Source organism: Protopterus annectens, chromosome 1.part0 (genome assembly GCF_019279795.1).
Source record: "Protopterus annectens isolate FY-2018-M chromosome 1.part0, PAN1.0, whole genome shotgun sequence".
Taxonomy (NCBI): domain Eukaryota; kingdom Metazoa; phylum Chordata; order Ceratodontiformes; family Protopteridae; genus Protopterus; species Protopterus annectens.
In genome coordinates, this window is record NC_056725.1 from 723,063,716 (window position 1) to 723,080,793 (window position 17,078).

The following is a 17,078-nucleotide window of genomic DNA, read 5'->3' on the forward strand; positions in this document are numbered from 1 at the left end:
TCCAAGCAGCAGGGACCTCTGAACCAGAAACGCAAGCAACCTCCACCCCCCCCAACACAACCCAAATGACACATAGCCCACAAACTCAGTGTGCCACTAAACCACAGCCCATAAGGCATAACAACTTACCCAGCACTCTAGTCATAGGTGACTCTATAGTCAGGCACATGGATGTTCCACTCACCAAGCTAAATAAGCTGCCTGTTGGGTGCCAGGATCTGCCACATAATGCACATACTCAGGTCACTCCACAACAAGTACAAATATGACTGTCTCTGTCATTGTTCATGTTGATGTGAATGACCTGAGACATACCTCCCTGGACTACATGAAAAGAGACATGGAGGAGCTGTCTGATCTTGTAGCCCAGGCAGGTATGACCCAAGCCCTGAGTAGCATCCTGCCATCACCCAGAATGATACCACAGTACAAGGACAAAATAATTGACTTCAACAATTGGCTAAGCTTCTGGTGTCATTCTAAGGGGATCCAGTAGCTGTCTGCCTGGGATGACATGATCGACAAACCACAATGTTTTGCCAGAAATGGCCTGCACCTGTTGCCCTTGGGATTCTGGATACTGGGTAAGGCTCTTGCCACCCCTATAGTGCCTTTTTTACACAAGGTTCAAATGACAAATTCACCACCATAACAGGTACAAGCAAGCAAAATCTGAGGGTAATGCTACTCAATGCTAGAAGTCTAAACCTCAAAATACAGTCACTTGAGGCACTCCTTAAAATGGAGAACATCGACATCTGTGCAGTGACAGAGACCTGGTTCAAGGTTCCAGAGAGCACCCCTGCATTACCAGGCTATAATTCATACCACACCGTTCGGCCACCTAACCTGGACCAAAACACTAATGGCAGAGGTGTGTCCATATTCATTAAGGATATCCACACCTCCAGGCTAGTTGATCAGCATAATGCATCCGAGATTATCCAAGTGCAACTAACTCTGGGCAAGACCGAAATTCAAATTGCAGCTTGCTACAGATCCCCCACCATGCCCCAGGATTCCCTCTCCTCATTTCTTGATACACTGGAAAATGTTAGGGTACCACCTAACACCCTAATAATGGGCGACTTCAACTACCCCACCATTAACTGGGAAAACTACTCATGTACCAACTCTTGTGCTCAACATTTTTTGGAATTCATAAATTCCAATGCCTTGGATCAACTTGTCCACACTCCCACCAGAGGCAGTAATATCCTAGACCTGGTCATTACCAACATGGGCAACCGGTGTTCCACACCAGAGGTCAATTCCTTGTTGGTCAGATCCGACCACAAGCTAATCACCTTAGACATCCACATCCTGCCCCTATCCCCATTAGGGAAGCCACCATAAATAAATTCTCCAAAGCCAACTTCACACTTCTTAAGACAGAAGTGGCAAACTTCACGACACCCACGCTGAAGGACAATAGAGGTACGACTGCTGAATCCCACACAAATGCACTTTATAAGCACTTACATGAGTGCATGTCTCATACAATCCCTAACAGAACCAAGATGCTATCCTCCAAAAAAAGGAAGCCAATCTGGTGGTCCCCTGTCATAAACAAACTCTACAACAGAAGAAAGAAACTGCTGCAAAAGAGAGTAAAATCCCATGATTGGAAGAACTCCCTGGTCAGCCTCAGTAAGAAGCTGAGGTCCCTCATAAAATCCTCCAAAGCTAGTTACAAAAACAAAATTGCTACTGATTCTAAAGACAACCACAAAGCATTCTATAGCTATGTCAAGAATCTCAATGGCAACACACAGATCTGCTATGAGTTACAGCACAATGGCACTAAATATACAGAACCAACTGATATTGCCATTATCCTGGCAGATAGGTTCAGTGCTAACTTTAACTCAATCTCATCCCCTAAAGGGCAGATCACTATACTGGAAGAATGCAAAGTTCCTGTAATCATGGTTGCACAGGTAAAAAACACACTCTCCAAAGCCAAGAAAACAGCATCCATGGGACCTGACAACATCTCACGCTGCGTTCTTCACAAATTACAGAACGAACTGACACCCCACCTAAGTACCATGTTCAATCATAGCCTCACCTCAGGCTTTGTGCACACTGAATGGTGCACAGTGATGGTTATCACACTCCACAAAGTGGGAGCCACCATGGACCCTGGGACTCCAAATCCAACTTTGGACCAGTGACAAGTGGAGTATCACGGGGTTCAGTCCTGGGTCCTCTCCTGTTTGGTATCTACTTCTCTGAAGTACAGGCTAACACAGAAGGTCTTTGGCTAATGAAGTTTGCAGATGACTGCAAACTAGGAGCCATAATCAAAACTCCTAATGATGTGGACATGCTACAAGAGGGCCTCACTGAGACAGATGCCTGGTGCCAAAGCCATGGCCTCAAGCTCAATGCCAAAAAGTGCATTGTCATCCCTTTTGGTAAAAACTCTGTACCCATGAACTACCACATAGGTGGTAGTCTACTTAACACTGAAATTGTGATAAGAGACCTTGGGACACAGGTGGACAGTAGTCTCTCATTTGATAATCACATCACCACAGTAGTCAGAAAATCCTTCTATGGGGCACACCTCATCACAAAAGGTTTCTCATCCAGGAAAAAAAGAGGTCAATGTTCCCCTCTACTTGTCACTCATTAGACCCATTATAGAGTACAATGCCCCTTTTGGTATGTACCTCACAAGACATCTACAACAACTGGAAAGGCTGCAGAAATACCTCACAAAGAGGATTACCGGCCTCAAACAGATGCCCTATGCAAATTGTCTCAAAAAACTCCAGCTTTACTCCATCGCATATCACCTACTCAGAGGTGATCTCTGCATCACATACAAAGCTATGTCAAACCCAGAGCTGTTGGACATGTTACACTTAAAGAAATCCCAATCCCTCCTAGCTACAGGCTCTAGGGACCTAAACCTTGTCACCACAATAAACTGAACATGTTGGAGGGCTAGATTCCTGTCCCAGAGACTTCCCATACTCTGGAACAAACTACCTATCTATATCAAACAAAGCTCCTCATTAGCACTCTTCAAGAAAAATCTTGATGATTGGATGAGAGATAGGAAATTCACCCCGGGGATTACTTCTGTGGCTCTGCTCAACAGGGGCACAGGAAAATAATTTTCTTGGGTGGTGAAAGCCAGGGTACCTTTTGGCTAGGCTTATATAGGCCCTAGGGCCAATACCTAGTACCTATGTATGAACCTATAATGTTCATATCACTCTGATGGTTAACATGATTCTTAGATTTGGCACATGTCTAACCTGTTGCTGATTTCAGTGAAATGACTTTCAAACAAGCCTATCTGGTTGCTGAGTCAGACTTCTTGAACAAATCCAATGTGTACTGATAGATGTGTCCGCTACTCACCCAAAAAAAATTGTATCTGTTGCAGATGATGCTTGAAACCTATTAGAGACCTGACTAATTGTTCCTACCCTCTACCCAAAATTGCCACTGAAGCACGATGTAACACAACACATCCAGAGAAACAGAATATCTTGAAACATGATTTTGGTATGCCCTCTAGTGCTTGGAGACATCCAGAGGGGCACTCCAATATTCCTATGACATTGCCAGTGAGCTAGTTACTGTGTCATACTATGTGACTTGATCTCAGATAAAAAGGGATCAGTTAAATATGCCAGACCCTGCCCTGCATAGCATAAAAGTAGAAGCAGCTGAAGGCAATACTGATACTGAAGAAGAAAATGTATGTGCGGCATGGAACCCCAGGCAGTGACAGATGTAGTATGCAGCAGCCCTGGTAAAGTGGTAACATCTGGTAAACAGCTGTGGATGATGACAGTTTCACAGAGACAATTAGTGTCATGATGTACACAGCGTCATTCAGTTTGCTAAGGTATACACAGATCAGCCTATGCTGATCCTTGCATGGTGTGTTCAAAGTATACAGTAGACCTCACATCAATACAGCACAGGGTGGTGGGTGTTATGGATCCCAGTCCTCATCATTTTCACAAGTGAGGGAGGACACATTACCACAAGATTGCCAAAATGGGTAGGTAGAGTCCTGCTCAGGGAGAAGATTGCAGGATGTATGACAGACTATTTGGAGGGGGGATCACCAATGGTGATATAACCTAATATCTCCAGAGATCACAATGGGGTGGCAGTGGGTAAACCTACTTGAATGCAGGTTTTTTTAATGGCAAGGGGTGACAATGGCGGGCTGTCAGTGTAAACCAATTGAAGCACCACCGGATAATATGAGGATGAACCATCTTCCTCATCCATGAAGTGGGGTGCTACAGCAGTCATGTACCCTGCAAAAGGGCTACATATTGAAATTTTATTACTCGTAATGCTGATTGCCAACACACTGAAAAAAGAGATAAAATGCGCAAGAACTAATATTGAAGATCGCTCTTCTCCTATAAAATTATTTTTGCTGGTTGGGCAAGCTTTTCCCATTACACTCCTGATATGGGAAACAATCCCCCCAAACTCTCAAAACTAAGATATATATATATAGCTATATAGCTTGTAATGGAATGCCTTCTCTAACAAGAGCTCAGAATGATGCTGCACAGCATGTCTTGAAGGTCACATAACACAAAGGGAAGCTGCACTGTACACAGTTCACATTTGTTGATTCAGCACCAGTGCTGTCTGCATCACTGGTGGTATATAGGAGCTGGGACTCTGTCTACCTGTGCCACTTCCCTATGGTACTTATCTCCGCATAACAAGCAGTGGTCACACATGGGTCTGCCTATTCTAACACAGGGTAACTGTGTACATCAGCAGCAGTCACAGGATTTGTCACTCCCTCTGGAGATGATGAGTAGTTTCCATGCACTGAAATAGAGTCCTCAATATCTGTGGCTTTTTCTTCACCTTCTGTGGACGATGCCTCCCCTCAGAGGCATGAAGCAGACAGACAGTGGAACTGTGTCATCAGACTGTGTCTTTTGGCCACTTTTTGTGAACACCATCATTGGATGGTCCTGCACTGCTGTCATCAGCCTTATGTTCTGCCTCAGAATAAACGCTGACATCAAGTACAGTAAAACTTGCAGAATACCATATTGAACCCATTCAGATATTCTACTGGCATGCCCATGTGGAATGTAGGACATGTGTAGTCATTCTTTTATTTGCCATACTTGTGCTACCTAAAGCAAACATTTCTCATTGTTGTGATCTGGTAAGTATTATACAAGCTGGGCAAATGGAGTGGAGATGGACACCTATTGGTGCCCATCTCCCTGTCATCACAGCATTCATGTCGCTGTATTCTTCTGAGCAGTGAAAGACTGGCAAAGGTCACAGCAGCAAGTGCATCACTGATGCATTTCTGACAAAGGAAAAATGAAGGCCGCTCAGAAGCACTACCTTCCTGAGATATACATTCTTAATGAGCATTGTCCCTCTGCAACATGCAAGATATCTGTGCTTGCAATGAATTGTCATGAATACCACTCTGGGATAATATCCTCAGTGACCCAAATGAGTTTGGTTAAGATATCTTCAGTGAATTCTATGATATGTTGACATCATATACTGGAAAGCCACAAGTGTACAATTAATTAAAGAAAATGGTGTACTCATAAAAGTGACAAGATATACAGCAGAACATAGGCACCAATTAGCAAGTCCAGTTTAAATAAATTGTAGAAACTGCTTACTCTTCTGGTCACATTTTCAGAACTACCACTGACCTTAGCTTGCTGACAAGCAGAGCTGCAGCACTTCAAGTTATGTGTGGTGTGTTGCAAGCATCCAGACATGAGAAAGGCACAAGAGATAGTCTTACCAAAGGAAGCAGAAACAATCTTCACCCGATGAACTTTTAAAATCATCATAGAATGGTCCAAGACAATACTATAAATCCCTGACTACCATTTCTCCAGAGAAAAACACTTCCTTGGGTGGGAAAACTTCGTCAACAATTTTCTCTGACTTATCATACTCTGCAGATGTGCATTATTGGTCCAAATTAGAACTTGAAAGAATGGAAAAAGTATTGCAGATGAGTGGATTTATTTAGGATTCTCTCTCTCTCTCTCTCTCTCTCTCTCTGTGTCTCTCTCTCACTGGCTCTCTTCTCTCAAATAAAAATGGGTGTGCTTTATATATAGGGTGTTCTTATGTACAAACACTGGGAAAGGAATGACTTTTTTCACTAGTTTAATGGTTTATTATCTACAGGGAATCAAAGTTGTTAATTTTTGTATTAGTATATTATTAAAATAGCTGTTGCATTATTTGCTTATCTGATCTGTTTGCAAACTGTTAACTCATAGGATAGTAAGTTCTTAAATAATTACTTTGTTTCTCTTTATTTACAACAACACTTTTTCAGTAAAGATGTAGGTGATTTTTGGAACACTTTTTGATGCAAAGCATGACATGTTTGTGATGATGACCTCTCTGACTTACCTTTTTCCTTCATACTTGAATAGATGCATGACACAGGATAAACGGGAGCAGGGGCTGTAAATGACTCACTCCACATATTAATATTTAGCATTTCTTTTCTCTGTGTAGGGCATGCAGTCAATTTTCCAGCTCTGCAGAAAGGCTACTATCATGGGAAAGAGGTAAGTAGGTCTGCACATTTTCTTTTCCCTATTATTGATGTGTTTGATCTCTGCATGATGGTTGGTATTTGCCTTAAGGGCAATTTTCTGCACTTTGAATTTCTAGTACTTCTGCATTTTATAGTATAGGCTAGATTCAGGCTTGCTAAATCTAGACTGTTTGGTATCATGTGAGTACTAAAACCACCCATCTTAGATTAAGAAGGCCCCGCTGCACCCTTGTGGCAGAAGTGTGCAGCCAAGCACTCGTCTGAGTTGGGGATTGCTGAAATAAGGATCTGCCTTGGCCTTTTCCTTTCTTTACTTGTTTAAAATCATTTAACTTCACTTGTATTTCAGCACAGTGTTTGGCCGGGTTTGCTCTCAGTTTACCAGAGATGCTCAGAGCATGCACCGTTGCCCTGCGGGCCAGTCATTTGTGCACTGTGAAGCATTTCCAGATTTTTTATCGCAAGCCCTCCATAGACTCGATGCTTTTTGTTACAGCAAAATTTGGTCCATCTAGCCCACTTCCACTAGTTACTATAGTATATACACCAAACACTAATATATGCGAGAGATGTAATTATACAGCCAAACTGGAGGCAAAGCTCTCACAACCCAAGAATGGAACTGACCTTCAAGAGGAGAAGGAAAATACTTGCAACACACCACCAGTCTCACATAGACCTACTAAACCAACACTGGCAAATAACACACATAAATATACAAAAATATACTCGGAGGCTCTAAATAAAAATCTACAAAAGCAACAGAGACATCCAAAGCAGACACCAAAGCAACCTCCACACCCCATCACAAACCATGAAACACATACTTCACATAATCAGTGTACCACGCAATCACAGCCCTTAAGGCAAAATAACATACTCAACACACTAGTGATAGGCCACTTTATAGTCAGGCACACTGATGTCCCACTAACTAGGTTGGAAAAGGAGAAGGTTACAGTTAGCTACCTTTCAGGTGCCAGGATCCGCCACCTAACACAAGCACTCAGGTTGCTCCAGAACAAGTACAAATACGACTTTGTCATTGTCCATGTTGGTGTGAATGATGTGAGACGTACCTCCCTGGACTACATGAAAAGAGACATGGGAGAGCTCTCTGATCACATTGCCCAAGCCGGTATGACCCTGACCATGAGTAGCATCCTTCCCTCACCAAGAATGATGCCACAGTATAAAGAAAAAATGATCAATTTCAACAATTGGCTAAGTTTCTGGTGTCATTCAAAGGGGATCCAGTATATGTCTGCCTAGGATGACATGCTCGACAAGCCATGTTGCTTCCCAAGAGATGGCTTGCACCTGTCACCCTTAGGCTTTCAAATAATGGCCAAGGCTTTTGCACCCCTATAGTGCCTTTTTTAGGCAAGGCTCAAAAGATAAACCCGGTACTGGAAATAGCACATGTAACCAAAAACTAAGGGTAATGCAACTCAACGCCAAAAGTCTAAACCTCAAATTGCATGCACTCGAGGCACTCCTCAGTATGGAGAACATTGATATCTGTGCAGTAACAGAAAACTGGTTTAAGGCTCCAGAGAGCACGCCAGCACTACCAGGCTGTAACTCATACCATACTTTTCGGCCACAGAACCTGGACCAAAACACAAAAGGCAGGGGTGTATCCATATTTATCAGGGATACCCACACCTCCAGGTTAGTGGCACAGCACAATGCCTCAGAGATCATCCATGTGCAACTAACAATGGGCAAAACTGTAATTCAAATTGTAACTTGCTACAGATCACCCACCATGACCCAGGACCCCCATTCCACATTTCTGGAAACACTGGAAAATATGAAGGTCCTACCAAACACCCTAATATTGGGTGATTTCAATTACCCAAACATTAACTGGGAGAACTATTCAAGTAATAACTCCCTTGCCCAACGCTTCATAGAATTTATAAACTCGAACGCCTTGGATCAACTGGTCAACACCCCCACCAGAGGTGACAACATATTGGTGACAACATATTTGTGACAACTGGTCATCACCACCATGGGCAACCGGTGTTCTACACCGGAGATCAACCCCTCACTGGTTAGATCAGACAATAGACTAATCAATCTGTATAGCCACATTCCGCCCCCACCCCCAATCAAGGAAACCCCATAAAAAACTTTTCCAAAGCAAGCTTCACATTACTTAAGACTGAGGTGGAAAGGTTCACAGCCCTCAAGCAAAAGGACAATGCTGTCCAAGCTGCTGAATCCCTTACAAAGGCACTCTATGAGCACCTGCAAGAATGCATGGATCGTGCTATCCCAAGCAAAACCAAGACTCACTCCTCCAAGAAAAGCAAACCAGTCTGGTGGACCCCTGCCATTAATAAGCTATACAATAGAAGGAGGAAACTAGTACATAAAAGAGCAAAATCCCAAGAAGGAAAGATATCCCTGATCAGTATCAGCAAGAAAATATGATACCTCATAAAATCATCCAAGGCTAGCTTCAAAAGAAAAATTGTCAAGGACTCCAAAGATAACCACAAAGTGTTCTTTAACTATGTCAAGAACTTAAGTGGAAACTCTCAGATCTGCTCTGAGTTTGTGCAGAATGGCACAAAATACACTGAACCGACTGATATTGCCAACATTCTGGCAGACAGGTTTAGTGCAAACTTCACGACCCCACCCCCTAAAGGGCCCATAACCATACCAGAAGAATGTAGAGCCCTGGCAATCACTGACACACAGGTTAAAACAGCCCCATTCAAAGCCAAAAACACAGCTTCAATGGGACTGGACAGAGTCCCAGGCTGTGTCTTACATGAACTCCAAAATGAACTAATCTCTCACCTAAACACACTGTTCAAACTCAGCCTCTCTACAGGCTACATACCCATAGAGTGGCGCACAGCAACAGTTATCCCACTCCACAAAGGTGGAGCCAGAACGGACCCTAGGAACTATCACCCTATAAGCCTGACTAGCCTGGTCTGCAAGGCTATGGAGCACATCATCATGGAACTCATTAACAGAGACATTGGGAACCTCCAAACACTGGAGCCTGCCCAGTTTGACTTTGTTAAGGGCAGAGCATGCCTCCTAAACTTGATGGACTTCTTTGAGACAGTTACCAAGGCTTTAGACAAGGGAAAGGAAGTCCACACAGCCTACCTAGACCTCGCAAACGCTTTCGACACCATTCCCCATTCTGGTATTATAGACAAGCTCACCAGCCTGAACATAAACCCCTACATTACAACACGGGTTGCCAATTGGCTCATGGATAGAACCCACATGGTGAGAGTTTCAGGCTCTAGGTCCGACTCTAAACTGGTTACAAGTGGCGTCCCCCAGGTCTCAGTCCTGGGACCCCTCCTGTTTGCTATATACTTCTCAGAGGTACAGGCAAGCACAGGAGGACCATGGCTGACCAAGTTTGCAGACAACAGCAAACTGGGGGCCATAATTGACTCACCGGCTGACACAGACATCCTCCAGAAGGGTCTCACTGAGACGGATACTTGGTGTCAAAATCATGACCTCAAGCTAAATGCCAAAAAGTGCACAGTCATCCCATTTGAAAAAAACAAAGTACCCGCGAACTACCACACACGTGGTAGTCCCCTAGATACAGAAAATGAAATAAGGGATCTGGGGACCCAAGTAGATAGTAATCTCTCCTTTCATAATCATATTGCCAAGGTGATTAAAAAATCCTTCTATGTGGCCCACCTAATCACAAAAGTGTTCGCATCTAGAACAAGAGAGGTCATTGGGCTCCTCTACTCATCACTCATCAGATCCATCATAGAGTACAATGCCCCATTTGTGATGTACTGTACAAGACACCTGCAACAGCTGGAAAGACCACAGATGTACTTCACCAAGCGGATTACTGGCCTCAAACAGATGCCCAATGAAGCCCGACTGAAGAAACTCCAGCTCTACTCGGTTGCATACTGCCTACTCAGAGGTTATCTCTGCCTGACATACAAGGCCATGTCCAACCCAGAATTGATGGACATGCTCCACCTAAAGAAAAAACAAATCCCAGAGAGCCACATGATCTAGGGATCTAAACCTCACCATAATGATAAATAGGACTTGCTGGAGGGATAGATTCCTGTCCCAGAGACTCCCCATGCTTTGGAACAGGATTCCAATCTACATTAGGCAGAGCCCCTCACTAACACTCTTCAAGAGAAACCTTGACGAGTGGATGGGAAACAGAAAATTTATCCTGGGGATCACTGCAGTGGCTCTGCTGGACAGAGGCACAGGGAACTAATCTAAGGGGGTGGCGAAAGCCAACACATTCTGGCTAGGCTTACAAATGTCCTCAGGCAGATAGCCTAGTACTTACCTTTGAACCTATGAACCTATATGTCTTCCATAATACATGGACAGTTTCCCACCATTTCTCCAGGAAGCCTGATTGACACGGGCATCTTGAGGCAATGTAGCAGTTGCCTCATGTATACTGACAACCAGTTACTTCTAAAACAAAGTAATACAACATATGCGAGCTGTATCTATGCTAAGAATTTGGAATCATTTATCTCACATAACAACAAACCAGATATCAAACAGACTGTCTGCAGACACACTTCACCCCATGCACATAACAAGCCCACATATGCAGTGGTAGTCGCTAGAAGCGTACCTAAAGATCAGAGACCTCCCAAGCAGAAACCTACTGCACACACTGCAGACCCAACAGAATCCACTACACATAATAATACACACAATAGTGTGTGAGCCAATAAGCCCCTAAGGCAAAATACCTCAACACCAAATGTCTTGGTCATAAGACACTCCAAAGTGAGGCACGCAGATGTTCTCCTTACCAAGGTGGACAAGGAAAATGCCAGGGTCAGCTGCCTGTCAGGTGCCAGGATCTGTCAGATCACAAACACCCTCAAGTCTCCCAACAACAAGTACCATTATGTCATAGTCCATGTTGGAGTGAATGACTGGAGACATACCTCACTGTACTATATGATGAGAGACATGACTGAGCTGTCAGATTATCTGTCCAAGGCGGGTATGTCCCTAGCCCTAAGCAGCATGCCACCTTCACCCAGGATAATGGCTCAATATAAACAAAACATATATTCAAAAATTGGCTTAGTTTCTGTTGTCATTCCAGGGGGATCCAGTATCTGTCAGCCAGAGAAGATATGAATCTTCTTCTTCGAAGATATGAATAACAGACAAAATTGTTTTGCTAGAGATGGTCTTCACCTGTTGCCTTTTGACTTTCGGTTACTGGTGAAGGTACTTGCTTTCCCCATAGTGTATTTTTTAGGCAATGTCAGAACAACTAAATTCCTGATGTAAAAAATCCACTAGAGACAAACTGAAGGTTATGCTGCTTAATCCAAGCAGTGTAAGTCAGAAACTGCACTCACTGGAAGCACTCCTTACCTTGGAAGATGCTCATGTCTGTGCAGTCACAGAGACATGGTTCAGGGCCACATAGATCCCCCAGCCATGCAAGGCTACAATGCTTTGTGCACATTCAGACCTCAAAACTTGCATGAAAGAACCAAAGGTGAAGGTATATATATCTTCATTAAAGACAAATACACCTCAAGACTGGTACAACAGTACTACTCCATAGCTCTACTTCAAGTCCAAGTAACTGTATGTAAAACCCCCTTCCTTATCATTGTTAGCTATAGGTCTCCCACTATGAACCATGAGAACCACTCTGCTTTCTTGGACCTACTTGAGTCTCTCACTATACAGCCAAACACATTGGTCTTGTGTGATTTCAACTATCCTTCCATCAATTGGGAGTCATATATGAGCACAAACATACTCGCCCTAAGGTTCCTGGACTTTGTTAATACAAATGTTCTGTAACAGATAGTCTACACCCCCACTATCGGCTTGAATGTCTAAGACTTAGTACTCATCAAACAAAGGGGCCTCTGCACTACCCCCTGTGTGTTGCCCTCCCTGGTCAAGTTGGATCACAATTTAGTCTTGCTTCAAGTAATGATCATACCTGACCCCTCTCAAGTGAAAAATGAATGTAAATTTCCCCAAAGCAAACTATAGCCTCCTAACTGATGCCATAAATAGTTGCAAACCCCCCTGCTACCACTGGCAACAATGACTGCTATACAGAGTTGTACACAGATGTCCTGTATATACACCTGTACAAATGTATAGACTCGGCTGAACCTCAATGGATCCAAACAAGGTCCTCACAAAAAAGCAAGCCATCTTGGTGGGCATCAAGCTTAAATAGACTATATAACAAGCAGAAGAAACTAATGCCTGAAAACAAGAGGGAACTTACTCAGCAGGGGAAGGACACCCTCCACAGCTTGAACAATCAAATTAGCTATCTTGTAAAGTCCTCTAAAGCCAAGTATTAAGCTAAGAAAACAAAACGAAGGGTTCCAGCCACAGGTCCACAGCTCAAATAATTTATTAAGAATATAAAAGCAGATGAGTGCTTTTGTCTTGACAAGTATGAAGCTAAGCTAGCATCCCTAGCTAAAGATAATCAGGAGGCATTGTTTATCTACATCAGAAATCAAAATGAGCAAGGCCAGCTTTGTGCCGAACTAGTAGTGGATGGTACCTCTCATACTGACCCTGAGGACATCACCAACCTGCTATCAGATAGATTTGGGAAAAACATCACCCCCCCCCTGTCCTTATCAGACATACCCCAAAGCATATCTGTCACCAGTCCTCTACCTAGTATCTCCAAAGAGCAGATCATAACTGCACTCTCCATGGCCAAAAACACAGCCTGTATAGGACTAGATAACATCCCAGGCTGCCTACTAAATGGTCTGAAACATGACCTAGAGGAACCACTTGGCACTCTCTACAACCACAGTATAAGTACTGGCTTTCTCCTAGCAGAGTGAAAAACAGCAACAGTGATTCCCTTGCACAAATGGGGTCCGCCAACCAACCCTGGGAACTATAGACCCATAAGCCTAACCAGCCTTATCTGCTACGCCATGGCGAGAGTAATCATAGACCATATCAACAAAGACATAGATGACCTTCAAACTCTTAAACGGACTAATTTTCCTTCATTAAGATTAGATCATGTTTATTAAACCTGGTGGACTTCTTCAAGAATGTCAGCAAAACCCTGGATGAAGACAAAACACTACATACAGCCTTTTTTAACTTAGCTAAGGCTTTGGATGCAATCTCCCACTCAGGCATCATTGTGAAACTCACACAGCTGTGAAGTAAAGGATTCAGTGTAGAAAATCTAATTCAGAAAGCACCACAACAGTATAGAGCAATGGATATCCAAATTAAGGGGAAACCACTGGAAAGGGATGCAATTGGTCAGATGCTGTATGAAGATATTTTGTAGACTTCCACAGGAAGCCAGTGTAAACATTCACTTGAAGCTGTACAGCAAGGGAAGGAACAGGAAACTGTGTAAACTCTATTGCAGTCAATGTCAAGGAGTGATAGGCCAGTGAGTTTCCATATGTCAGAGCAACAGATTGCACAGGATGAAACTGAAGACAATGTGCCACAGGAAGATCCTGTGGAACTACCTACAGAATGCTCACAGGAAATGGAGAACAAAAAATGTGCCCTCAGTTTAGAAGAAAATGAGCTCAGAGAAGAGTTGTTTTATTTAATAAAGACAGACTGACGTATTAAGATCAATGAAAGAAATAGACTGCAGAAGGTCAATAAAACAAATTAACATAATAATTAGGACTCTCCGTAGAGATCTATTCAATATAATAGAAATAAACAGGAAATATTACAGTGCAGCTAAAATAATAAATGATAAAGTTCTACCACAAGAACACAGGGTAGTGAGGGCAATGAATGGGAAAATTGAATACAATCATGGAAGTATTGAATAGAGAAAACTATAAAGCAATTAAGACAAGAAGTGTCACTGTTAGAAGAGTATAGAAGAGGGAACAGATCAACAAAATACTTAGAAAGATAGACATGATAAAATCAATGTGCAGTATTATAACAGATAAGGATCTATCATTCACTATCACAAATAAACTGAAATCTCAGCACAGGTGGAAAAAACTTAGAAGATACATAAATAAATATAAAGGAAAAGTGCAAAATAAGCAATTTATTGATGACCTAAAAAGTTTTATAGAGAATTGGGAAACAAGGTAAAAGAAATTGAAGGACCACCAAAAAAGAAGAAATAGATACATTTTGGAGAAGTATTTATGAAGATCCTATGGAATATAACAAAAATGCTAAATGGACAGAAGTAAAAGAAAGAATATGAATTTAAAAGGTACAGGATATGAAATTGGATGAAGTAACGACCAGAGAGATTGAAACAAATTAAAGAGAAGCCTCTAACTGGAAAACCCCAGGCCCAGATGGAGTACCTAACTTCTGGTTAAAAGTATTAACATCATTGCATGATGATTTAGCCATGAGTAAGAACTATTTGTATGTGCACATAGAACAGACACCAGTCCGGCTAACAACAGGAAAAACTACATTACAGTGACCATGAAACAGTGGCACACCACTATGCAACTAAGCCATGATAAAGGACAAATTATTATTCCAGGGATAAAAATTCAAAGGAGAATATTCCAGGGTGACTCTCTGTCACTGCTGCTACTCCCCACAATCCCCCACTTAGCATCATCGAAAAGCTAACAACTTGGGGTAAATCCCTCTCTTATCAGGTGGGTGGTTAACTGGCTCACAAACAGGACCCTCAAAGTAAAAACAGGCACCTCCACCTCTGATAGCAGACCTATCGCTAGTGAAGTTCCCCAAGAATCTGTCTTGGGACCCATACTGTTTGGCATTTGGACAGGGCAGTAGTGCAGCAGTAGCGTTGTCACCTCACAGTAAGAAGTTATCTGGTTCGATTCTCAGCTGGGGTGCTTTCTGTGTGGAGTCTGCATGTCCTCCCTGCATTTGTGTGGGTTTCCTCTGGGTGCTCCGGTTTCCTCTCACATTATAAAGACATGCTTCTGGAGTGTTTCTCCGCAGGCCACCGCTGAAAATTGGCTTTGTTTCAAGTCGGACTTTCCCGAGTAACAAATGTTAAATAAATAAATAAATATATTTCTCGGAGGTACAGGCAAAGACAAACAGCCTGTGGCTGACCAAGTTTGCCGATGACTGCAAGTTGGGTGCTGTCATTGATTTCCCAAATGATGTTAACATACTGCAAGAGGGTCTCACATCAATTAATGACTGGTGCCAAAGTCATGGCCTCAAGCTAAATGCAAAAACAATGTATCATCATACCATTTGGCAAAAACACGACCCCTACTGATTATCACATCAATGGCAACCCCCTAAACACACAACCTGTGTTGATAGACCTGGGCACTCGGGTTGATAACAACCTCAGATTTGACCATCATGTAGTGGCAGTGGTCAGAAAAGCCTTTAACTTGGTTCATCTCATAAGTAAATGGATTACATCCAGAAAAAAGGAGGTTATTACCTCTCTATACTCCTCCTTCATTAGACCAATAATTGAATTTAATGCCCCGTTTGGGATGCGCCTCTCCAAACATCTGCACCAACTGGAAAGGTCACTGAAATATCTCACAAAGCAAATCCATGGCCTCCACCACCTGTCCTATGCAGACAGGCTCAAATCACTATCACTCTAATCGGTATCATACAGATTGCTCAGGGGTGATCTGTCTCTCGCCTACAAGGCAATCTCGAACCCTGACCTACTAGAGGTGCTCCATATCCGTAAGTCTAACTCCTCATACCCGCTCAAAAGGCCTGAACCTAATATGTGACATTAACAAAACATACTGGAGAAACAGGTTTATCTTCCAAAGGTTGATCCATCTCTGGAATAGACTTCCCATACACATCAAACAGAGCACCTCGCTGACCCTCTTCAAGCGCAACCTTGATGAGTGGATGGGAAACAGCAAATTTGTCCCAGGGGTTCCACCTGTGTCTCTCACTGACATGGGTGACAGGTGCTGACTGAGGTTTATTTTTAGGGATAAACTCTTGGCTAAGCTTGTAATAGCCCCAGGGCCATTAGCCTAGTAACCTCCTATGATCCTATGACCTCCTATGAACAATGATCCTACTTAGGAGTGAACTTGCAAGCTACCCTAAAAATTATAGACCAATAACTTGTCTTCCAATGATGCATAAATTATACACTGGAATTGATGCCGACAGAGTTTATAGACATTTAGAAGAAAACTCAATTATGGCAACAGAACAAAAGGGCAATAAAAGAAAGTCATATGGAACAAAGGATCATTTGTTGTTAAATTAAGTCATAGTGAAAAACTGAAAAAGGGGAAGAGTATAATTATGACATGGATTGACTACAAAAAATCATTTGATAGTATCCCACATTCATGGATAAAAGAGTCCCTAAAAAGGTACAAGGTACACCCTACACTGATTGACTATATTACAGTGACCATGAAACAGAAGCAGACCACTATGTAATGACGACATAATGAAAGACAAATTATTATTCCGAATACTCCAGGGTGACTCTTTGTCACCGCTGCTATTCTGCCTTGCCCTTAACCCATTAAGCTGT

At 42.7% G+C, this 17,078-nt stretch overlaps 1 long non-coding RNA gene across 1 annotated transcript in view; it reads left to right on the plus strand.

The window, feature by feature from the left end:
* Window positions 1–6,583, plus strand: part of LOC122794307 — a 936,094-nt gene extending 929,511 nt beyond the window's left edge. Inside the window, exon 3 of the long non-coding RNA XR_006363632.1 lies at window positions 6,523–6,583. This is a non-coding gene — a long non-coding RNA (uncharacterized LOC122794307). The remainder of the gene's footprint in view (window positions 1–6,522) is intronic.
* The last annotated feature ends 10,495 nt before the right edge of the window (window positions 6,584–17,078 follow it).